This window comes from Callospermophilus lateralis, chromosome 14 (genome assembly GCF_048772815.1).
Source record: "Callospermophilus lateralis isolate mCalLat2 chromosome 14, mCalLat2.hap1, whole genome shotgun sequence".
Lineage (NCBI taxonomy): Eukaryota > Metazoa > Chordata > Mammalia > Rodentia > Sciuridae > Callospermophilus > Callospermophilus lateralis.
The window spans coordinates 22,511,518-22,536,837 of record NC_135318.1 but is presented as its reverse complement, the minus strand read 5'-3'; the positions used below and the strand labels follow the sequence as shown (position 1 = coordinate 22,536,837).

The window sequence follows — 25,320 nt, the reverse complement described above, 5'->3', positions numbered from 1 at the left end:
CAGGTGGAAATGTATAGGTATCGTTCGTATGCAGCCATCATTTATGAAGCCTCAGCTCTGCTCCAAGCCTGACACTAGTTAGTTGCTTTGGATGCAAATATGAGGCAGACCATGTTCCTAGGCTGTCTTAGGGTGTCATGGTCCTGTTGAGGAGACTTTTATGTGGCTTTAGGTCACAGACGTTTGTTTAGGTGCCCCAATTGTGGACTATGTGCAGTGTGGAGTGGCCCAGGAAAAGTACTCACTGCCTGGCAGATGTCATGAAGAAAAAGCAGGGGATGATGGGAAGAAATCAGGTGGTGTTCAAATATGAGCAACATTTGAGGTCTGTATAGAAAATAGGGAGTGATTGTTGGTGGCTGGGGGAGAGAATGGTGGAAGTTTGAATGCTAGGCTTGCAGGACTGAGAGATTCCAAGTAACTCTGCAAAGGAATTGGGCTTTCTGGGTGACCCAAAGGACCCAGCCCAAGTGCTTAAGAAGGCAATGAAGATCACATTTCTGTTTGAACCATTGCTTTCCCCACACAGATTTATATATAATCATGTTCATCATGACATTGTTTATGCTAGCAAAAATCAGGAGTTCATATGGCTTCTGTTGAGTCAATTATGCATTGATACAACAGAATACTACACAGCTATCTAAACGTATGTTAACGAATGTGTATTCACGGTCATGAAAAGATTTAAAGAGTGGATTATAAAGCAAGATATATCATTTCCACCTTTCATTTGAAATTATATGTGTATTTCACAGTGGTATTCTGCAGTCAACTCATATGAACTCACAGGAAGTAATTTGTTAGAATTTCTTCTCAGGTCCAGGTTGAGTGATATCATGTTGGTAGCCTGAAATCAGCCAAGCAAAAGTATTTATCATGGAAATTGGCAAATACTACAAAGTAATGCTTATATATATATATATTTTTTTTTTTTTTAAACAGAGAACTGCATATTAAACACCTTCCAGCATACCACTGTATACATAAATATTTGGAGAAAAACCTGGATACCACTGACTGCGTGATGAGATGAGAAGCGATTTTCTGGCTTATCTGTATTTTTCAAGTTTTAAAATCAACATGCACTACTAAGAGAATTTTTGTTTTAATTTTAAAAAGAGAAAGCTTACTCTGGCGGCAGTATCACGCTGAGGGATGGCACAGGGACATCAATCAGGGGGTTATTCCAACAGTCCTGTGATAGCTTCTGGGAGCCTGAGTCGTGCACTGCTAAAATGAGGGAGAGGTGGGAATTGTCATAAAATTCCTGAAAGAGGCCACCCTATAAACTTCAGACGCCTTCAGTCATATTCAGGTGAGAAATCCATGGAGAATGGAGACTGGGCAATACTTTTATACAACCAACACAAGGACAGCCAGAAACCAATTTCATAAAAAAAGGGGCATCCATGGGTTTGAACATGACCTTCATGCCAGCACAAAATTTCAAATCCTCTGGAAACCTCATTTCTTTTAAAGCTGAGGACAAAAGCAAAATGGCTAGATTTGAATGTCTTTGCTTTTTCGAGTTCTTGCCCACCCGACTGGGGTAAATTCAGCCAGGGAACAGAACAAAAGACATAAGCAGACAAGACCCATAATTAATTTTCATCTACATAGTGACTTACACGGTGCCTGGCTCAGAGTGAGCACGCTAAGAACGTCTGAGGAATGAATAAATAAAACAGGGGCCTCCTTTGTGATGTTCTGTTAGATGTTGAAATATTTTACTGATTTGTGATGTTTGTTGATATTTGTGGTGATTACTGCCTCCATAGCCAAGTGGTTCTTGTGGTTCTCGATGCCAGGATCTCCATCCAACCCGAAAGATGCCCAGGGGTCCTATCTGATAGAAAAGCTGACTCTAAAAGCTTCAGATGTTTAGAACATTGGCATTTGTGATGGCAGTAATCCTATCTGGTACCTTCGCTAGGCCTCTTCCTGGACTGATACTGATGCTATGTCCTCTCTTCCTCAAAACAACCCTGTATGATGAATACTTTTACCCTCGTTATACAGATGAAGAAATTGAAGTTTAGCAAAGGTGTGTAATTTGCCCAGTGTTGCTTGACCTTGTAAAAAGACTTTGTTTGAAGGCTGAAGTAGGGGCCCAGGGGTCGAGCGCTTGCCTGGCATGTGTGAGGCCCTGAGTTCAATCCTTAGCGCCACATAAATCAATAAATAAAATAAAAGATCCATTGACAACTAAAAATATATATATATATATATATATATATATATATTAAAAAGGCACTCTTTAAAGATTCTCAGAGGTAAGGAAGGGCTTAGAACTGTCCCTGGGTCTCCTTGAGTGACAAGGACATCTTCATCTAGTTGCTTAACTATCTGGTATCTTCGGGTGCCTTCTCTTTCACAGTTCAGAGGCAGAAGTGGGCTATATCTACATCTCCGTGTGCTGCTATATTTTAAGGGCTGACATCATCTCGGCCATTACAGAGTCGCAGTCAACCCTTTATTATTATTATTTTTCTTCCCTGAAATGTGGATCTGGCATGACGCTTTTCTCTCGTCAGATGGACTGAAGGCTACAAGTTGTTCTACAATATATACTCACATGGTGACTGCGAAAAGCAACCCTCTGCTCAGCTATTAAAATAACCTTCCCTCCGTAATGGATTAGTTATTTCAGCAATGAGGCCCATTTGAAGGGAGATCATGAGATAATTGACTGTCAAACAGTTGAGCAATGTTAAGGTCAATTGTAGTGGAGGTCAATTCGTTTGAACAATGGGCTTGCTTCTGACAGGCCTCATAATGTTGATAATAACAACTTTGGTTTAATGGAAGTGTTCAATGGTGTTAGAGAAGAATGAACTATTAGACGTTCAGATTAAGTATTGTCTAAACTCGGAAGGTTTTGGAGACAGTTTGGTCATAGCAAATGCAAAATCCTCCGCTAGGGAAAATCGACTTTAAAGAACAGCTGGATTTAATGTCAAAGGCAAATGATTTTCTTTCCCCCTTTACCGATTGACTTGAATTTACACTGTGCAGACCATGATTATTCCCCGACTCTGTATTTATAGCTTCTCATTTGCATTTTCCAGAATAATTAAGAATTTAACCTAGAATGGGCCATTTTTGAGTAGAGGTGAATGCTTTCTGATTTTTAAATGAACCATCTAAATTAGCTACTAAATATACATTGTATTCTCCTTGCCTCCTGCTTAAAGTCCTTCTAAACTTCTGGACTCATTACTGCAACCCACAGGGAGAAATTGCTCACTCCATCCAAAAGACTCTGTCTAGGAGGGTGACTCTCATCCACAGAGGGTGAGCTTTCAGGGCTGTGGTCCTCTAGCTACACTGGTGTGGAGCCAGAGGACCAACATGGCAGCCGCTTGAATGAGTGGACATCAAAGGACTCCCCAGTGAGTCCCCAGTAGACAGCAGAGGGTAAAGAAGCTTCCTCTTCTTTGCTTAAATTCCACTGAAAATCATTTCCAATCTATTTAGCTTTGCTTTGCCAGTGCTGGCTCTTACTTTGTGCTTTTAAAAGGATTTTCTCCTCCAGGAAAAGCGTACCTTTGTGTACCCCTGATGTTACGCTGCCCTCAGGTTCAGCAGAGGAGGGAGAGAGCTAATCCTCAGGAGTGCCTGCTTCTCCAGGCAGAGAGGATTCATGGCTTATTGCTTCCATTTAATTCAGGAGAGTGAAGGCTCCAAAGGCCAGGCCACATATCCCACATCACCCACATCACAAAGCGGCTGGAAAAAACTGGAAACTCAATCTGCATCTCTTTTCAAAAGTCTGTTTGTTCTTCCTCTCTCCTTAGCTCCCTGCCAAATCTGTAAATGGGCTTGATATCATGAGGGACTCTTAGTTCTTCAGCAGAGAAATCCTGTGTCTGTTCCCTATATATATTCTGTTGGTGGGCATATATATTCTCTCAAGGCCATGTTGATCCTGAAGCTGCTTGATTCTGCAATGTTATAGGGTCCATAAGATGGGGAATGGGTTGTCTCTGGGCAATTGGGCTTGGAGTTCCTTGGCCAGCACAAGCAGAATGGCAGAGATGATTTATTAGAACTCCCTGGGAAACCTGTGGGTACAGGTATTTGTTTCCGTCCTTGATAAGGGATGGGGGCGCCATGAGGATTTGGATGGGCACAGGACTGGAAATAGCCAGAAGCTCCTTCAGACTTGCAAAGTGTGTTGAGGGGTGTTGAGAACTCATCTGGTCTTACTGTAGGTTAGCAAGTTGTCTCCAAAGTCCTTTGCATGGAGCTAGAGAGAAAGAAAGAAATGATAACAACAATAGCATGTGGTGGGAGAGCTCATGTAAACGCAAGGGAGACCGGTAGAGGGAGGAGAGGGAAGGGGCAGTACTGGGGAATTAAAGTGATCAAATTATGCTGTCGTATTGTGCGCACATACAAATATGTAACGATGAATCCCACTGTTAGGTATGATTATACTGCACCACTAAAAAGGAAAAAGTGTTCAGCTATAATAAGCTGAATATTAAAATAATTGAATATTTTAAAAAGCCAAAACAAATCTCTTCATGCTTGGGTTCCAGGGTCTCAAATACCCCTCTTATCAAACAAAAGTAGCAGCAATCCCAACAGTAATGTCTGTAATGCCCATTGTGGAAGATCCAGCTGTCAGTCAAACAAGGCAACCAGTGAGTCCACTGGCACTCATTTTGACCAGGGCTTTGGTCAGAAAGATTGGGGCTTTATGGAATCTGATAGGTCCACTATGATGTTGAAATATACTTGGGACATCCTGGGAAAAGTCCTGGGGAAGGGTGGGCCTTGCTGAGGTCCTCTATTGGAGGAGCATAGCACTACTAATAATATTCCTTGCACTTCTCTAGCACTTACTGTGAACCAGGTTCAGAAGTCAGGACTTTCACATGCTTTTCACTTTGTCCTTACCTGTAGGACATAAGCGCTATCATCTTCCTCCACGCTACACATGAAGAAATTGAGCCCTCCAGCAGTTAAATAGCTTGCCTGAGGTCACCCAGATAATCAGTGTTGGCATCTGGTGTCCCAGATGCCACTTGGGTCAGTCAGACTCTAGAGACAGCTGACCACAAGGACAGGGACATATATGTGTGTAGGGGAGCACTGGGTGGCTGAAGGAGGAGGCAATTATGTCAACTTTACATATTTCTTTTAGTTGTGCTAGAATTCTTGTGACTATAAAATATATACATTTAGGGAGAAAATCCTCCAAATGAGTTGTATATACCCTCACTTTCCTCCCTTACATTTAAAGGTATCAGGAAAGATTCTCATTTTAAATGGTGACCAGCCATTTCTATGTGGCTTGCTTCTTATCTAGAAGCCTGATATAAAATTCACAGCCAGAGCAAAGCAATTATCAAAGCTAGTTCTCCAATATCAAGGGGGCAGAGAAAATAAAATTCTCACAAGCTCAATGAACAGACCTGTCCTGAGGACCGTCTAGATAGCTCTTCTTTAGAATTCATGAATGACAGAATGAGGCCAAGCGTCTTACCTGGCCTGAAAGCAGGAGTAGAACAGTAGCTAAGTAAAATACTTTTAGCTTAGTCACACTTGCTGTGACAGAAACAAGCAAATATAATTTCACCTCCATGAGAATGATAGGCAGGGATTTAAAAAAAAATCCCATATTACTTCCTTTGTTTTGGCTTCAAACATGCTGTTGATAGCAGCTGTTACCAGTGTACAGTGTGTTTATTGTTGAGTAATTATGTTTTGCTTTCATATTGGCAAAGCTATTATTTGCACCCTTAGGAGCAGCGGACATCTTGTGTGCACAAATGAATTAATGTGACAATGGCTTTCAACTTTGGAAGCAATGACTTATTAATCTACAGTGTTGCTAAATAAATATTCAGATGTGTTCACCGTGGTGAACTATCTCTAATGGGTTTCTCCAGCCACAAATTTCACGAGATCATGTAACCCAAAGGACTGGATTGTAGGAAGCGAGAAATTATGACCATCTCTCTCATGATGATTTTGAAACCTGTCCAAAAGCAAGAGAGTGTTTCTGATTTCAAACAGCTAGAGCAGTCAAGACCAGACATCAGAAACTCCCCAGAGAACACATCAAGGGGAAGATTTCTGCACTGTGTCCTGTTCCCAGAAGACTAAATAAAAGTGACATTCCTCTCTCTGGACCCCCACAATGCGCATGCACGCATGCACGCATGCATACAGGGATCTTCGATTTCTCCAGAACTTCCTAACTACCTGGTGAGGTCTCCATCAATAGTATTGCTTGGCGATTTTATTACTACTTACCATTTCCTGCATATCAGGCACCATACAGTTCGCTAAATCACCCATTAAATTGGCTAAATGAAAAAGTAGACAGAAAAACTATGTTAGGTGAAGGATAATGAATATTCTCAAGGAACAGGAAAGTACCATAATGAAGACAAAAGTCTTATGTGAGGATCTTGCAGCCTTGCATTCACATTGGTTACCTTCAGAAAAGAGGTGAGACAGGCAAGCAGGGACAAGCTGGCTGAGGGAGAGAAAAAGGATGGGGAATGCAAGCGTTCCATTTTCTTAGCGATTTCTTTTTTCTTTTTTGCAAATATTTCTGTACCTTCGTTCTTCCATTAAGTGAAGTGTGAATTGGAGACAGGAGAGAGGGGAAGGGACATGGCTTTTGAGCACAGGAGAACTTGGTCTTTGAACCTTTGAGAAGTCAAGTTGGAGAACAATCAAGCACACAGACAGTAAGACATGTTCGGGGCCTGGTAGGGCCTGGTGAGAACAACAGGTGAACAGGCTTCGCCTCAGCCTCTCCACGGCGTACCTATGATATCCAGAGGACAGGAAACTTAAAAGACTGACAGGAGGGCATTCGTTTCACCTGAAGTCGTTTTAATTAGGAAGAGAAGAAAGGAAGACACAGGAAGAGGCTAGGAAGGGCATTCTTTCTGGAAATGGTTGATGAATACAGCCAAAGCAGAGCCTGGGAGGGAAGGAGGAGCAGAGGAGAATGTCAGGGGCCTGGATTCAAACACAGAGAAGGATGGGAAGTAGAAAGGAGCCCAAGGGGACTTGGATCACAAGGTACAAATCCTGTTCTTCTCTGACACATCCCATGAACATGGAAACCCTGAGGTCACATCACCATCCCAGGCACAACTAGGCCAAGATGGGTCTTCAGAAAAGGCTGAAGCAGTGCCTAGTCCAGAAGGAGCCAGAGTTTAACCGTCATGTAAAAACGATCAATTCTGAGGTCTCCTGGTGGCTGTTTCCCTAGCATGGAATCCATGATCACAGCAAGCCTTTGAATGCTACCCCAGAACAGTGATGGGCAAGAGGTGAATTCTGTCTCTCAAGAATGTGTGAGACTTTTCCTGGGTGCAAAGAATCAAGACCTGAGTCAGATCATGTCTGCCCGGTACTCAGTGCCCTTAGATCAGAGATCAGAAATTGATGATCCTTGAGAGCTAAGAATAATTTTAAACATTCCCCAAAGTTGTTAAAAACAAGCAACAGCAATCAAGAACAAGACTTGTGCCACAGAGAATCTATGTTGCATGCAAAGTCTAAAATATTTATTCTCTGGGTCTTTACCGAAAAAGTTTGCTGGCCTCTGTTCTAGAGTATTCCCGCGACATTAGAAAGTAACCTGAGTTTGTTATGGCTTACAGGTGGCACTGACAGGTTTGACAAACACATACACAAAAGGATACAAATACACATCCTTTTGTGTATGTGTTTGTCAAACAATAACTACAGGATGCCCACACAACAGTTGAAACATACTAAAAAATGACTCGCTGTTTATCTGAAATTCAAATGTAACTGGGCAGCTTCTTATAAGAGTATCCGCTCTGGAACCACATTGACTGGGTCCAGAACCCAGCTCTGCTGCTTACATTTCCAAGTGGCCAGTCAACCCTCAAGTCATGTCTCGACTTCATCGATAGCAGAATGAACACGATGGTGTCTTGTAGGGTGCCTGGAAGAGTTTTTGGCATGTAGTAAATGCATTAGAAGTGCCACCTGTTACTCTGCTCTCCTCTCTCAATTCACCTCCCACACTTCACTCCAGCCAGGTTCTCTCTAGGATCCCATCTTAAAGCCTTTGTACACACGACCTAACTCTGCCTAGAACACTCCTCTCTCCTGTGTCCTATGGTGTTCCCTCTCGGTGCACGCAGGATTCTGCTCAAATGCTGTCTCCTGAGGAGAACTTCCCCGGCCACACAGCCCCTTCTGGTTTGCTTTGTCGTCATAACTGACTCAGGTCTTGATTCTGTTATTTTTCTCATGCTCTTCTCTCCCTAGAATGTCTGCCTCTGGGCAGCAGCTTCTTCCTGGTCTTGTTTGCTCTTAGGCTTCTAATCCCTGGCATAATAGCCAGCACATATTTGGAGAATAAATAAACCATCTATAGTACTTCACTGAGGCACCTGTTCACAGGCTGCTACAAAGACGCCAACACATGTTTGCATGGGATTGACCAGGTACTAAGACAGAGTGGCAAATAAGCAGATGGGGCCCTTGCCCCCTGTTGAGTTTGCAGTCTAGCTGGAAAGGCAGACACAACACAAACACTTATGAGTGGTGAAGAACAAAATTTGTAAAGGGCTGTCAACAAAACATCCTGGGAGTCTCAAGAGCATTTTAACAGGAAGGTCAAGGAGGGCTTCTCTCACCAACCCTCCTCTGAGCTGAGCCATGAGCAAGATCAAAAATTAGCCAAGTAGGAAGGGGGAAGAAGAGCATCAGAGTCCAAGGGGACACACAGGCCAAGGCCTGCAGGTGGAGCAGGAAAGGAATGTTCAAGGAGCCCACAGTCCAGGACTCCTAAGGGGATGGGGCTCAGGATCACTGTGTGCAGCCACCTTCTAGTTGTCCACGGGATGGTCAGAGACTCTGTGTTCTGGCTTGATGCTTATGTTGGCACCACTGAGGTGGATCTGGGCTGAGAGTAGCCTCCTTGTGGGTACTTATCGAAACTTGTGTTTATTTTTTAAGTTATTTTAGCCTTGCTGGAAGGGGACAAGTGGGTAGTAGGTCTGAGGCTTGATCAGGGATTGGCCACAGCTCCCTTCCTTGTGCAGGTTGACTACCTTCTCTAAGCCTCAATTTTTCTACTTATGGAAGGGGGAGGTGGGTATTGAGATGACCTTCCTAAGATTCAATGAGAAAGGACGTGATGTGCTCATTTTGTCACCTGGCCCAAGCAGCAAACCCAGAAATGAGGAAGCCCTGTCTAATCTTTTCTCCCCCGTCTAACCCAGCCTTTTCCTACATGGCAGGATCCATGCTGAGGAGATGAAAGATTTGAGATAAGCATGTTCCTTTTGAAATCCCGGTGTTCTGACATTGCAGAACTAGGTGCTCTGGTAAACTAGGTCCAGCAGAATTCCTCCCCCAAACCAACAAGGTCCCTTCTTGTCAGGGGATTTTTCTTACCACAAAACCAAGGATGTGTGGGTGTTTGACACACTGGAGCTTCCTGGCGAAGTCACTTTGTGAGACCATAAAGGTCTTTCTGCAGGACTATTGACCTATAGGGACTCAAAGTCCATGAATATTAGTTGAAGGGACACAGAGTAAAGAATTCTTGTCCTCTGGGGGAAACAGGGTCTAGGAAACAGCCTTCCGCCTATGGTGCTGGTGGCCAGCTTCTGTGGAAGACCGCCAGAGGGGTCCTCACTGCCTCCCTCTCCCAAGGTTAGTGCTCTTGGAGAAGGTGCTGGGGAAAACTTCCACAAATGTTCCTTTGTAGACCGCCAATCTATAAATCGCCTTCCATATTTGCTTCTGGAGCTGGGGTCTTGTAAAAGAGGTTTCCCATATTCCTATGCAGTCTGGCATCCAGCATCTCCTAAGACTGAGAATAGTTTGTCCTACACACTTTTCTACTCCTTTTCCTCAAATGGATTTAGCAGCTGTTGTCAGCAGGAACATGCAAACTTGAGTTATGGCTCAGTGGTAGAGCACCTGCCTAGCAGGCCCAAGGCCCTGAGTTCAAGCCCCACCACCACCACAACAAAATATGATAACCCATTCAAAAATTAAGTTCTGATTCATTAGCAAGATCAGTCACAACTAAGGTCTAGCTACCAACATACATGACGTAACAAAATTTTGTAGCTTAAAAAAAGATCTTCATTTCCAGATAGGCTTTGAATACTGCCTTGAAATATTTGGTATCTTCTCCTCATAGACAAAGAAACTAAGTCGGGGAGAAGCAAAGTATTGGGCCTAAAATCACTGGGGGTAGTCGGTGGCTGTGGTACAGTAGTTCACGAAGTGTGTGAAAGGGTCTTCAAACGTCTGTCTTCCTCCAAATCTTCTGCAGGCAGACGCTGCGGGGCAGAAAGGCTGCTGTGTTCCGCATTCGTTGAGCTTGCTCATGGTCACCCTTGGATAGCCTGGATTTGAGGCTGTGGCTGTCTTATCTGATAAGCCCATGCCTGCGTTTGGGCTGGCAGCATCCCACAGTGGTGCAAGATAGAGCAGAGAGACCAGCATTAGGGAAACCTGGACTGTATTCCAGCTCGATCATCCATCATCCTTGTGGATTTGGGCCAGTCAGTTTGGTTTTTTTTTGTTTGTTTGTTTTGGTTTTGGTTTCAACACACTCAGTATGATGGGGGCGGGGGGTTATGTCTTACATCTCTTACAAAGATGCTAGGAAATAACAAGATGTAAAACACTTTGAAAACATGTAAAGCGATTCAGCCAGACTTAGGCTGTGTTTAGGCGTCAGTGCCAAAGCAAACATGGGGAGCATCAGATTCAGGGCCTGGAATTGTCAAAAACTGACGGGAAAAAGTTTCTTGGAGTCTGTCAAGGGCACCCAGTTATGGTTCAGTCGAGTTTAAACCTTGGGAAGTTGCAGGATGAAATTGGAAATTGCCCTGGGTAATGGAGAACCAAATTGGGCCTTAGAGCAGGTAGCAGGGTGACTTATTTTTTAATGTTTCCAACATGAAAGAACACAATTGATTTTTTTCCTCCTTAATCCCTCCAACTCCCCAGCTTTTATTGTTTCTAAAATAAGATAAACCAAGCAGGTGTTATTTTAGCTCTGTAAACAATCTTTATTTTTCTGGCCGATAGGAATAGAAATGGAGATGGAGACCAGGCTTACGAGAGGGGGCAGGCAGGCAATCAAGGAAATCATTGATCTTAACTTAGCCGGCTCCTACCACCTCTGCAAATGCTCACAGTGGTCGTGCTCCCCCCCCATAACTCACCCTTGGGTCTTCGTCGATACCTCATGAAAGTGCAGGGCCTCCGGTGGAGAAATCTTCAAGTACTCTGGTTTCTTGCACGGATCAAATCATGCTTGTTATTTTTTAAGATTAGTGGCAGCTCCTAAAATGACTTCACTTTCTCAATCCAGGCAAATAATTGTCAAATGATTTTATTTTAATGCTTCAGTGCTGGGAACATTGGAGGGGTTTCTGTTTTATTGCACATTCCGAACTTCCCAAACTGTTTTCTCCTCCCTCTGCGTATTTCTGCCACAGGCAGAACCATGTTAGCTTCAAAGGCCTTTTCTGAATTAGCAGACAATCAGCAGAGTGTAGACAAAAAGAAGAAATGGACCTAGCAAAGGCCACCGGGGCTTGGTCCTGGTCTGAGTGTGAGCAAGTAGGGACACAGAACCTCGTGCCCTCTGTCCTCAGAGGCTTGTGGTGTCTGGACACACGCAACATGGAAGAGAGGCCCTCTGGTCCCCTTGCAGGCCCTGAAAGACAACCAGCTGTCCACTACTGCTGTGGAAGCCTCCGTCAAGCAGAGCCTCCATTTCTGTTGTCAGTCCCCAGTCTTGGAGGTCTCAGGCTCCAATACTCAGTGTGTATTCCGTGTCTCCTTGGTAAACTGGTTCAGGTAACAAGACTGTTCTATCTCCTTCCTACCTTCAGGGCTGTTCTACAGTGTTGGTGCAGTGTGAGTGCAGAAATGACAGAGTATGGAGAATGGCTACTGTCTGGCGACAGAGACCTGGCTAAATGGTGATTACTTTGTGTTATTACCTTAGCTTTCTAATCCTCAGTTTCCCGACCTCTGAAATGGAGATAATAATATTGACACCTCTTGAATCTCAAAAAATGTTAACTATTGTTACTATCATTGTTACTTTACGATTACCATTAACAGTATTACTAGGGTTTATGTGTATTTTAATCAACAAAGATTAGCACTTGTGGTTGAACCAGAGGACAGAATATTTGAGCTGAAGCTATTCCTGCAAAATCTAGCATGTGAGGATACAAGGGGACACTTGCTCCGCCTCTGTCTTCCCTGGTGATGTGTCACCTCAGGGAAGATGATGGTCACTGCCTCACAATTGTCCCCAGGGTTTGGTAATTCAGGGTTTGGGATAGGCAGGAGCCTGAAAATTAGGGCCCTGGGCTGCCTAAAGAAACCAATTGTCTGGTGTTCAATAATCATTAGGAATGAAAGAAACTGAGTTGCACATGCCCGGTAAGCATGCAATTTAAGGCTTTCACTACCGTGGTGACCACAAGGCCAGCTTCTGCTTCAAGTACACACCCCCTCAGCTCATGAGCTGTCTGTCTGGGGCAGCTGTTTTCCTGCTACCTTCCCCCTGAACTAGCCCTCCCGGCTGGCTCTTTCTGGCAGAGCATCCTCATCTCTTCTGACTAAAGCTCCCTTTGAGATATTGACACGAACCTGCTTTCAAGGGTCCAGAGCTGTTTTAGAGGAGGGGGACCACTCTTCCAATGACCAGGTAGGATGTGTTTCTACCCTGTGAAACAAGAGGACTCGTTTCTCCTCTCCTTGTCTTGTGGAATCTGGGGAAGAACTCAACAAGCTAACAAGTACCCTGGTTTCCACATAGCTAACCTTTTCTGCTAAGCTGAGGCTTTCCTGTGTGGGCCAATAAATGATTGAGCCAACTGGTTGGAGGTTTTGTGAGCCAGGGAAGAAACCATGACTTGCCTTTTTGGAGGGATTTAAGAAAGGAGTAGATTTCTACCACCTTCTAGAGGAGCTTCCCTTCTGTTCATCAACAGTCGGGTCTCTTTGAGTTTGGGCCTGGATATCCTTTCAGGAATAGAAAGCATGACCTTGTTGGGCCACCAGACCTAGTTGGTAAGTGGTCCCCCATCTTTCTGAGGTCCTGAAGATACTTATTTATCTCTGTTATCCAGGATTAAGGGGACTTTTCTTTGGAACATTTGTTCTTTGAGGACAAATGAACACCTGTTTTAAAAGACAGCCAGCAGCCAGTCCCACATCCTCAAGAAATGTCAGAATGAGGGTGGATTGAAAGCTGCTCTGGTGATTTTAAAATAATTACCTTTCACCTAGACTGGTGAAAGCCTGAACTCCTGACCAGCCTCCTCAGTATCACCTGGAACTTGTTGGCAATGCAAAACGCTTGAATTCTACCCCAGATCAACTAAATCAGAAGCTCTGGCATGGGGCTACCACTTTGTAGTTTAATGAGCCCTCCAAGTGGTCTTAATGTACCTTAAAGTTTGAGCCATTGTCCCAAGTAGTCAGGAGGAGTGGATGCCAAGTGAGTTGCTTCTGCCTTGTAATAAGCCAGAGGACACACTCAGCAAGATGTTCTGTTAGTATTTCTTAAAATCCCACCCACCAAATAGCCCAATCACTGGGAGCAGGGTCCTTATTAAATATTCAGATACTATGGATCCATTTTAGATTTGCTGAATAGACTCTTTGAGGTTGGTGGCCTGGGATTGTGACCATTGAGCATGCTTCCCAGGGGCTTCTTACCCCTGATAAAATTTAAGAATGACCTTATTATTCAAAGTATGCACCTTGAATCAGTAGCATTTTTATCACTTAGGTACTTGTTATGAATGCAGAATATCAGGCCCCACCCTTGACTTAATTAGAATCTGCATTTCCAACCTGATCCCCAGGTGATTCATATACATATTAATATTTGAGAAGCGTTGCCTTGGACCATATGCTTGAAGCATCTGCTGTGTGTGGGCAGCTGATTCATAGTTTAGTCAACACAGCCTTGAGTGGAAAGTATCATTCTAGGATAAACCAAGGGCCCTTAAAATATTATCTATATCCCATAAGTCTTGACTCAGGTATCTTGGCGTTTGCCCAGGATATAATTAACAGGGCAATAGATGTCTTTTCAAAATGCTGAAGAGTTGGTCCATACCTGAGTGTCAGACTGAAGAGTGCCATGTGGTCCAATAAAAGTATTGTGGATCTTGCAGACTCTTTAAAAAGGAAGCCCGCGTGAATGCCCTTCCAAACTGCTTTTTGTTTCCCCCAAGGGAAAAGGAAGACAATCTCGTCCATTTATACCTACTACCTAGCTCAGAGAAGCAGAGATTTAGGATTCACATGACTCATTTCTTTGTTTGTAGTTAGTTTCATGTGGCTTTCCAGAAAGTTCTGCCAAAGTCCTCTATACCTTTGTGTGTTGAGGGTAATTTATGCTTTCTTTGGCTCTTGCCACTTTAGAATAAAAAACTTGGCAGTGTGCCCTATGACAGACTCCAGTCTTCCATCAGAGAAGCTAGAGGCATCAACAGTAGATGAAGAAGTTATGAGGGGGGCATTCAAATGGAATTCTGGGAACCCCTGAGGTTTGGCCCAGGATACCTAGACCTAACCTCACTACCAGCTTATTTCTTTTTTTTTTTTTTTTACATTTACAAGAGAAAAATGATTGGGCTGAGTGTTTTCTGGGATTTTTTCCTGTGCTCAAAATTATTTAGAGTATTTATTGAATGTTTATTCTGTGGGTAGGCCCTATGATGGACATTGGGGAGACAAGGAAATTTAAAATAATGATGCTTTTGGCCTCCCAGTCTGACATGGGGAAGGGGAACCGAGACATCAGCCCTCCCTCTGAGGTCTCTAAGATACTCTCCTTCCCTTTCTTCAAGATCTAGGTACCCTGAAGGTGACCCAATAGTATCAATAAAGAATGTTCAGGGCTGGGGCTCAATGGTACAGCACTTGCCTGGCACATGTGAGGCACTGGGTTTGATACACAGCAGCAACACATAAAAATAAATAAAAAGAAAGCTATCATGTACATTTATAACTAAAATTTTTTTAAAAAGTTCAGAAAATTCCATTTTTATTGGTGTGAGGAATAAATTCATTCATTCTTCATTCATTCATTCTCATCTATTCAAATAGTTCTAAATATCTACTGCCTGTAGATAATTATTCGTTAGATTTTTTTAGATTTATTATGGAAGCAATCTTTCTTAGCATACCTCTGTCTAAAGGTGAGTTTTTAAAGTTTTAGACAAGTTGAAACATATTGTTGTGAACATGATCAGGGGGAAGAAATGGACTATATTCCTATTGATTTCCCAAAGGACAGTTTGAGGGAGGTCAAGTTGAAGTTCTAAATAAAGAGGCCTTTCCATCAGTCAGCACTAGCCACTTGTGGAGTTGAGCTCCCCCTCCCCATAAACTTGGGACTGATGGAGGAAAGGTCAAAGGATAGGCTGCCACAGCCAACGACTTTGAAAAGGTACCTAGACTTTGTGGCTTCCTAAATAACTTCTACCCTTGAGATCTTGTGAGAACTGTAGGACTGCATGAGATTCACCTCAGGGACTTGGGTTTCATTTAGCCTGACACCTACACATCTTATTCCATTATGTTTCTACATAATTATAATGAATAAAGGAGTTTACAGCTGCAAGGTAGCTTCTAATTTTCTCTCCAGATAGAAAGACACCGAGAATATGGTTCAAACATAGGAGACTGATAGAAAACATAAAAGTCTTAGAATACAATAAATATCTGAAAGGTAGCAACTGGGAAAAGTTATAAGAACTTTTCTCCCAAAACTGGCCTAAATCCTAAAGTTGTAGAGGAGGAATGAAAGCATCTAGATTCTCACTAACCTGGCTTCAAGTTACCTAAGCATGTTACAATGCCCAAAAGGGGAAGTTGCTGGAGAACTCATAGGAGCCAAGTGTTGCATTAAACTTATCCCTGGGTGGAAATTGAGAGCTTAGAATAATGTAGATCAAATAATTCTCTTATTTTAAGGGTCCAGGCAAGCCCAATCTGTTGCACCATTCCATAATTGTATTCTGAAGATTTAAGAAGCTCATAAATGCTGCTATTATAATTTGGGTTCCCTATCACCAGCATGCACGGACTGTCCAAACATTAAATTTATGTCAGGGCTGTGTTGTCAGACATTCAAGTACTCAATCCTCATTATCCACAAAAATTAATTCTTTTAAATTGATTTCCAATCATACTTTGTAAAATCAAAATTTTAAAGAAACCCATAGTTGGCAGTATTGCCTAATAGCTAAGAGAACAGTTTGAGTCAAACAGACCTTAGCAAGAATCTTAGCTTTGCTTTTTTCTTTTTTTAAAGCAATATTAACTTAAGGCAAAGTACAAATCTTATCTGAACCTCAATTTCCTCATGAAAAAAAAAAAGTGGGAAATAATTCTAATGCCTATGCCACCGGGTTGTGGTAAAGATTAAGGGAGATAAGATTCTTAAAGTGCTAGAAGAGGGCTTAACTCATAGTAAGTAAGTTGCTAAGGCCACTGTGGTTTTATCTGATTCTTCCATAGTGAGCATTGAGGGTGTGAACCTGTGGACCCAGCATCCTGAGGTCAAAAATAGAAGCTCTATCGATCTTTAGATTTTCACAGTCTAGGATCATTCAACATTTGTTGTAAGGATTTATTCATCCCACAAATATTTACTTAGCACAAACTCTCTGCCAGGAACTATGGCAGTAGTCAGATAATGAGGAAGTAACTAAATATGTGATTATAGACTGGTATAAACACCATGAAGAAGGTAAACAATGGGCAGAGATGGAATGTACTAGCTTAGGGGAGCCCACTTTGACAAGGTGGTCAGGGCTTTATAAGAAGATATCATTTAAACTGGATTTTAAGGATAAAAATGATCCTGCCAGGCACAGATCCCTTCATTAGCACATGAGGTAGACATGATTCTATCAGGAACACTTCACTCAAGAGTAGAACATTGGCTTTCTCCTTGTGTACAAGTAGACCTGGCCAGCAATGGGGAGAGGGGGAGGTGGTTAATTTCATTGCATATGGCAGAAGGTTCCATCATATCAGAGTTCATCATATCAGAGTTCACTAAAGTTCAGCTCTTTTGGGGATGTTGTGTAGTTCCTGCCTATGGCTGAGGAAGTATAACTTGTCAAAAGAGAATGGGTTCCATTTCTGGCATGGGCCCTGCCTCTGCCATTCCTAGTCAAGTAAGCCTAGGCAAAAAATTTCTGAGTCTTACCCCATGTGCCAAGTGTTAAGTATGGCATCTGTCATTGTTAGTATTGAAATCGGAATGAAATAATGCATCCAAAACGGCCAACGTAGTTTCTACCATAATACAGTAGAAACAGACTAAATTAAGCTTTCCTATGGGACTGTTTAAAATAGTGGAAAACTACTCCCCTCCATTTGGTAGAAAAATGAATCTTTGGCAATGTGTGGCAACTTTAAGACATGTCTTCAAATTCTTTGTCACCCCCCATTTAAAAGAGTAGTCATTCCTTTTCCTTTAATGTGGGCTTGCCTGGATGACTTGCCCCTAACTAGTAGGATGCAGTGGAAGTAACACTGAGGGAGCCTGAGGCTATGCTGGGAAAGGTACCATTATTTCTATCTGGCTCTTGGTCTTGGTATCCATCTCTGCCCCACTCCCCCCACCCCCAACCAGCCACTATGCTGTGAAAAGCTCAACAGGCCACATGGGAATTCTACTTTAGGAGTTCTAGCCACAATTCGGGTAAAGTCCCATCTAAGAGCCAGCATCAACCAGCAGACCCTCAATTGATCACAGCCCCCTGTCTTTGAATGCCCCAGCTTATCCTGCAAGGAAAGAGGTGAGCTGCTTCAGGCAAGCCCTGCCCATGCCAAAGATTTATGAGAAAAATAAATGTGGTCATTATTTTAAGCCCTGAGTAGTGGGGGTGATTTGCTGCTTAGCAGCAGATAACTGAAATGACACAGTTCCCTGTCTTGGTCCAAGTCACCCCCTACTCTAGAGTGTCTCCCCCAACCCTGGTTGCAGAGTAGCAGAGATTCATGAAAGGACACTACTGTATGTAGTTGGATCTTGTTCTTCTACCAACAGCCTGAAAGATTTGGTGCACGTAGTTCCTCCTCTGTGGGCCCTAGTTCTCTGCTGTGTATGGTGGGTTGGATTAGGTAATCTTTGAGGGCATCTATAGTCCCAAGGTCATATAGAAAACTAATCTGGAAATAGGCTGACAATCCAAAATACAACTTTTCCTAAGTTTTTGCATATACAGAAATCCAGTGTGCTCTGGAGTCCTCTTTGTGAATTTTCAATTGAAGACGAGATGGTCTAAGCACTTTTGATTCACAAGGGAGATTTTGCACTTCTGGAGACCTCTGTGTGAACCATGAAATGGGCTTGGTTGGAGGCTTGCGGGTCTGTCCTGATCCAATTTCTAGTAATTCTTACCGAGTCAGGACTGCTGCCCTAAAGGGACCTGCTGTCCTGGAGGCCCACTTAATACCTTCAATTCTCTTGAAGTTTAAACAAAGACTGGCAGGCCTCAGGCTAGCAGAGTTTTAAGCCCCCATCTGCTGGGTGGTTTCTGGCAGATGGTCTCTAAAGGGTTGTGTGTGTTTTATTATTTCAGTTTTTTTCTGCAAAGGGATTTAAAATCAATTTAGGGGTCATGTTCAGGGACTTTGACAAAACTACAGGCTCCAAGTCAAACAGGAATCAGTCCTTGGGGGCTCACTAATGACAAAGGGAAGGTGATTGAGGCTGTTGCACAAATCCTTGTTCTCAGCCTCTTCCCTTGCAGAGGCATCTGCTTTTCTTTTGAAGCCTCTTGCCTCCTTCATTTATTCTCTAATTTCGTTTCACGGAGGTGAGTCTCGCTGTGTTGTGTATGTGGCTGTCGCTGACTATCGTGGGCTAGAATTCTCTGATGAACAAAAGCCAGTCTGAAAGTGGTGGCTTTGAAGACCTGGTTTCCAAGTTGAACATCACACCTCTAAATGAAACAGGAAATTCTTCTCACCAAAGGAAACTTCTGGGTAAGCTTTGGAGAGAAAAGATAAAAGATTGTATAGGCTTTAGAGATCTCCGCTAACTTATGGAATATGGATATGGAAAAATAGATTGCTTTTCTACTCTCAACCCCACCCATGGTTAGGCAAATTATGAAACTCAGTGTCAGGAAAAGTTAATGCTAAGAGCCCAGCAAGAACACAACTTGTTTTTCTTGGTCTGTTTGAGGCTGCTGAGATTGGATTAGATTCCTGGGATATTGGGTTTTCTCTCTCTTTGCTGCCTGGAGCTTGGCCATTATTGTGCTATTTGGCTGAGGTATTGCCAAAGTGCAAGAGGCATTTGTCATTATGACTCATTAACTGAAGACTAGCAAGCACGTCCAGGACCCTGTTCTTCTGCTGACCTTTGCAGCTGTCACCTTGGTGGGGGCTGCCACTGTGTGTAGGCAAGGTTTTGCTACGTGCCACTGTAGTGGTCTGAGAGCAAAGGAAAGGGATCTCTTTGGTTTGGAAAAATGGATGAAGATTGTGACACAAGTCACCGAGTCTCACCTGGCTAGAATGGGAATGGTCAGGTTGGATGTGTTAGAGCTCTCCTACCTGGTGTCCCTGGCTTCAAACTGTGATTGATGGCTTCTCTTGATAAAAGCCGTGGACTAGAGAGTCAATGTCTAATGTTGGATCCTCTGCTGGGTGGAGGACTGGCATATGATATAGGATATGTAAAGTCAGAGCCAGGAGTAGCTGGGAAAGTCAGTCTAGCTTCTTTCTATTATGAACGCAGACACTGAGACCTGCACTCATGAAGGATTCGCATACAGCCTGTAACAGAGGTAGGCCAGTCCTTTTCCTCTCGATGCCAAGCAACCTAAACACTCAGGCCATTGATCACAAGAGTGACCAGAGGAGAGGTTTTCATCATTCACCCCTATCTACCGCAGGAAAAGCAATTGAGAGTGCTTGCCCTATGGGTAAGTGTCAGTGGTCCCCTCTTAGAATTTAAGGAGGCATCTTGCATAATGAACCTGGCCCAGCGGCTCTCCCTGTAGCAAGAGGGCCCTGGGCAAAACAAACCTTCCTGTCCACCTCATCCCTATGGAGCAGGCTGTGCCTGAGGGGAGGCTGAATGGAACCGGAAGGCCCTCCCATGGTAGAGATTGTGCTCAAGTTCAGGGAAGCCCTGTTAGCAATTAAGTTGTTGGTGGACAGAGGCAGATTTCAGGTTTTGTGACTGAAAATATTTAGGTGTTTTTAACAGGTGACAGAAACCTGCCAGTCCCAGAACTTGGGGTGAGTAACCCCGGCCCTCCACCCCTGTACCCCCAGCCCACCTCCTGCAGACCCCATTTGGACCCCAGTCTTGTTGCTGCCATTCTTACTGACTATAGTCCTTCTGTAGCTGGATTCCCACCTCAGTCTATCTGTGTGTCACCTTCCGCTTGTTCCAGAGACTTTTTTTTTTTAAAAGGGAAAGGAGGCCAAAGAGGTTTGTAGGAAGAATCATCAGGGGTAATTCTTAAAGCCTAAGAAAAAGATTGAGCTTGGCCTCTGTCAGCTTCCCAGTGACAGTCGGACATCACTGGGAGTGACATGAGCTGGGTACCTTTAGCAACTAAGCAGCTCAGCTTAAAAACAAAATGGATATGGCCATTTTTAGATTGTGTTTGTGTGTGTGTGTGTGTGTGTGTGTGTGTGTGTGTGGTTAGCTTTAATATGCAGACTATAGAAAGTTTTCTAAAATTTTTAAAAGAGACTTTTAAATTTTGTTTACAGCAGCTTTAGGTTCACACCAAAATTGGGAGGAAGGTACCATATACTCTCTGCCCCCAAGTATACATAACTTCTCCCATGCCAATATCTGAGTGGTATATTTGTTCAACATCCTGTACCAGAGGGGTGTATTTGTTACATATCACTCAAGTCCATAGTTTACATTAGGGTTCACTTTTGCTGATGTACATTCTATGGATTTGGGCAAAGTTACAATGACATGTATTCACCATTATAGCATTACTCAGATCCTCTGCCCTAAAAATTCCCTATGCTCCACCTGTTCATTCACCCCTACCCCATTCCCCAAACCCTGGCAGCTGCTGACCTTTGTACTAACTTCATAGTTTTCCCTTTTCTAGAAAGCTTAGTATTGAAATCATACAGTAGGTCATCTTGGGATTGACTCCTTTCGTTTAGAAAAATGCATTTAAGTTCCTCCATGTCTTTTCATGGCTTGATAGCTCATTTCTTTTTAGTGCTGAATAATAGTCCATTTTTTTTTAATGTACCATGATTATAGGAATATTTAAAAATCAAATACTCTTATGTTGACATGATTCTTCTATTTGTCATTTAACATTGACACTATTCATTACTATTTAGAACCTAATGCTTTCTCTCACTTTTAATATGCTCATTTCAGTAATCTTGTGAAGTAGGTAAGAATTGTCATGGTAAAAAGATAAGAGAACAAGAAGATAAATAACAGCGTCTCTCTCCCTGTCTCCATTGTCCCTCTGTCCGCCATTTTTGTCTGTTCTTCTGACTGTCCTCTATATATGTGACTATCATTTTCTCTCTCCTTCTTAGAACACTTTCTTCTTTTTATTATTAAATAAATATTTGCTCTCCTACTATATGGAAAGCACTATGTTTTTTGTTAATTTATGAAACTGATGGAATTCCTTTGTACCAGTGTGGAGCTTAACAGTCAAGTAAACTGGCCCTGCAGAGGCGGGGACAGAAAACTTCTCAATGTCAGAACGAGAGACTTGAAATGAAAGACCAGCCTCTGACCTCACATCAAAATGCAATAGCTCTCTGAGGTTCTACTGAAGTAGAGAATGAATATGTATGGTGTAGGCATTCAATAAATGTTTGTTGAATTGAATGCAATAAAAATGATAAAGTGACATTACAAATGCATTTTTTAAAAAACTTCATTACATGTACTGGAAAGTGTTTTTGACATTTTATCTACATTTCTTGTTGTGCCTCTGGTGCCTGGCACATAGAATTCCTCCCACTACCATGTTATGAATCACCAGCTGCAGAGAACCCATGTTTGCCTCCAATTATTTGATTCTAATGAGGGAGGGTGAACTCACATTAAAACAGACATGGATATGTGCTTGGTATTCACAATATGCATCTCATTAAATCTTTTAACAGTCATATAAGGCAAAATTTTCATCCCCATTAAATTTTGCAACACATGAGAAAAATGAGGCTCAAATATGTTAATCTGCCTCAATCACATACCTGGCAAATGGTAGGATGGAAAAGTAAATCCAGGTTTATTAAACTTTATAAACCATGTAACCATGTTCTTTCCAGCCTTCCTTGCACAGCCTTGAAATCGTACATCATGGAAATTGTTGTTTTGCTGTGTTTGGATTTGCCATATCAATAGCAAACCTCCTGTATATTCTAAAGTTCCATTTTGAATCTCATGAAATGTTGTATAAGGCTTTAGCTTGCCCAGAGGGGCAAATGGCTACTGGTTCTACCACCATGTTTTCACCCCAAGTTGAGACCACTGTAATGGACTTAATCCCTACAGAGGATAAATGAGTCTCCCTTGATAGTCCCTGTTTGAAATTTCAATTCTTCATTTTACACCCCTTTCTCACATTGAAAAGCCTTAAGATCTACATGTCTTAGAATTCTCTCCCCTATGGGCAGGTCTTGACTCATGAGCTGCGTGGTCACCACTGTCATTCTGGAGTGATAACAAAGCAATAGATGGTTGTATACATTATAGAATTTGCCCAGTGCACTCATAAGCTAAATTATGCTATCAAGACAGAAATATGGAAGGCCATTTTATGATAAGAAGTAATGATACATAAAGTATGAGCATGATTCCTCTGCAAAAGGAGCATGCAATTTGTAATGTGTCATTTATAAAACCAAAATCCATCTGGCTGTTCTCTTTCCATTAGCATGGACTCGACGTTTCATGAGGGCCAGGCCACTTTGGTTTGCTGTCTCTATGACAAGGTGCAACACCTAGTATTAACAAAGGGCATTTGTTGAACACATGAATGAATGTAACATGATCTGCCTTACTGGAGGCACAGTAAAACTACTGCCGAAGCCATCCTTCTGTTAATCTCTCCTCAACTCCTCCTGTGCCATGATCTGAGTTTCAAGGACCTCTTCCTCAGGCACACCAAGCTTGCATTTTTGCCTTTGTCTCTTGCTGTGCCTTTTTCTCTTTTATCTCAGCTCAGTTACCCTCATCATGACCTTTCTATTCTTTCTGGGTTTAGTTCCAACTCAGACTACTTCTATTCTCCATGCAGATGTACTGTATGATTCTGGGGAACCATCCCAGGATATTTCCTAGTGGTAGATGCTTAGAGAGGATTCTGTAAAAGAAAACAGACCCCAAGATGGGAAGAATGGTGGAGGTAATGCCTCCCACTAGACACTCCTTTTCTGGGCAAACCTAGTTCATGGCAGATGTGTCTGCCACCTGCTTTTTGTACTCTGGACTCGCTGGCTTGTCAGTTCTTTTCCTAAAACAATATAAGAACTGAATGCAATAGTATCAATGTGCTTCACCCACTGTGGAGCCCAGGGGAGTCACTGCTACCTGTAGTATGAAGGTTTTGCTTCTAGTTGTGTCACTTCACATTGGAATTAACGTCTTTTTAGCTGCCATGCTGCATTGCTAGCTGTATAGAGCTTGGGGCAATCAAACATCCAGACCCTGTTTGTTTGTTTTCTACATGAAATGTAAAATCAGCACCAACTGCAATCCCCCAAAACACATTCTGCGGTTGCACAGAGAATAATTTTACATTGGTCTTCAAAAAATACTTCACGTTCATCAGAGCATAATGAAAAAACCCAAATACACTAAGCTACCCATAATTACATCATGCAAAGATAACGACCCCTAACATTTTGATGTGTAGTCTTCAAATCTATATTCCATGCATTTATCTCTATTAATCACCTATATATTTTAGTCAAAATATAATCACACTATTTATATTGTTTTATAACCCTCCCTGCTTTTAAAACTTAACATGTTAAAAAAAAACATCTCTGCAACAACAAATTTCTATAACATCCTTTAACTGGATAATATTCTATTTTTAAGAATGCCACAGTATATTTACCATCTACTTTTTCCATCCAATTTTTTTCCTAATCTTTGATATTGCTAAGTAGAGCTATTGTTTACAATGGATGTTTACAATGGAGGTTTAAATGGATGTCCCTCAAAGCTTATATGTTGAAAATACAGCCCTCAATGAAGCAAAGTTCAAAGATACGGCTTTTAGGCAATGACTGGGTTGTGAGGTCTTGGAACTCATCAGTGGATTAATCCATTTGATGGATTAATAATTTGAATGGATTTACTGGGAGGTGATGGAAACCTTAGTCAGGTGAGGCATAGCTAGAGGTAGTAGGTTCCCAGGGGGTGTAGCCTTGAGGACTATATCTGTCCACAACTACTTCCCCCACCCACTCCTCCCTCTGCTTCCTGGCTGCCATGAGCTAAGCATCTTTCTTCCATCATGCCTTTTTTGCCATAATGTCTCTGCCTTGGAACCAGCCAACCAAGAACTGAACCTCTGAAACTATAAGCCAAAATAAATCTTTCCTCCTCTAAGTTGTTCTTGTCACGTATTCTGTTCACAGTGACAGAAAGCTCACTAAAACAGCAATGAGTATCATTGGGCTAAATCTTTGAACATGTTCCTAGTTATTTCCCTGGGATATTTCTAGAGTCAAAATCAGTAATTCAACTGATAAAAGACTTTTTAAGATTTTTGATACATAAACAATTGATACTTTAGGAACTTTAATGAGTTTTAAATTTCATCCTGGATGTGGGTTAGATAATTTCAAATCTTGACTCTGTTCTCTGTGGCATTAGTTATCTCTACAAATTCAATAAGCATTTCTTCCATGTCTTGTTATTGATGTTAAAAAATATTGAACAAGATAAAATCACTCATTCTATAAATATTTTCCAGAAGATAACACTATGAAGTCACTCTGCTAGACCCTAGGGTAAGGGGAGTAGAAATTCAGGATATAAGCTTTAATCTTTGTTCTTTTATTTACCTAACACAGGAAACATTATTCCATTAATAAACAATTTGAGTTACTTTTTTTGTTAAACTTGTTCACTTGTTTCCATTTCTTTATGCACTAAAATATAAGCTACTTTGTCAAATCTTAAAATACACTGTCAAAATGGAAATAAAGGTAATTTGGCATGAACATGACTTATATTTTTTCCACCCTGGACTTAAAAAAAATGACACATGCTTATTTTAGTAAATTAGAAAAATTCAG

The 25,320-nt window shown here is 42.2% G+C and overlaps 1 protein-coding gene across 1 annotated transcript in view; it reads left to right on the top strand.

Annotated features, from left to right (window-relative positions):
* Window positions 1-25,320, top strand: part of Alk (ALK receptor tyrosine kinase) — a 642,117-nt gene that overhangs the window by 140,284 nt on the left and 476,513 nt on the right. The gene's annotated exons all lie outside the window — the stretch shown is intronic.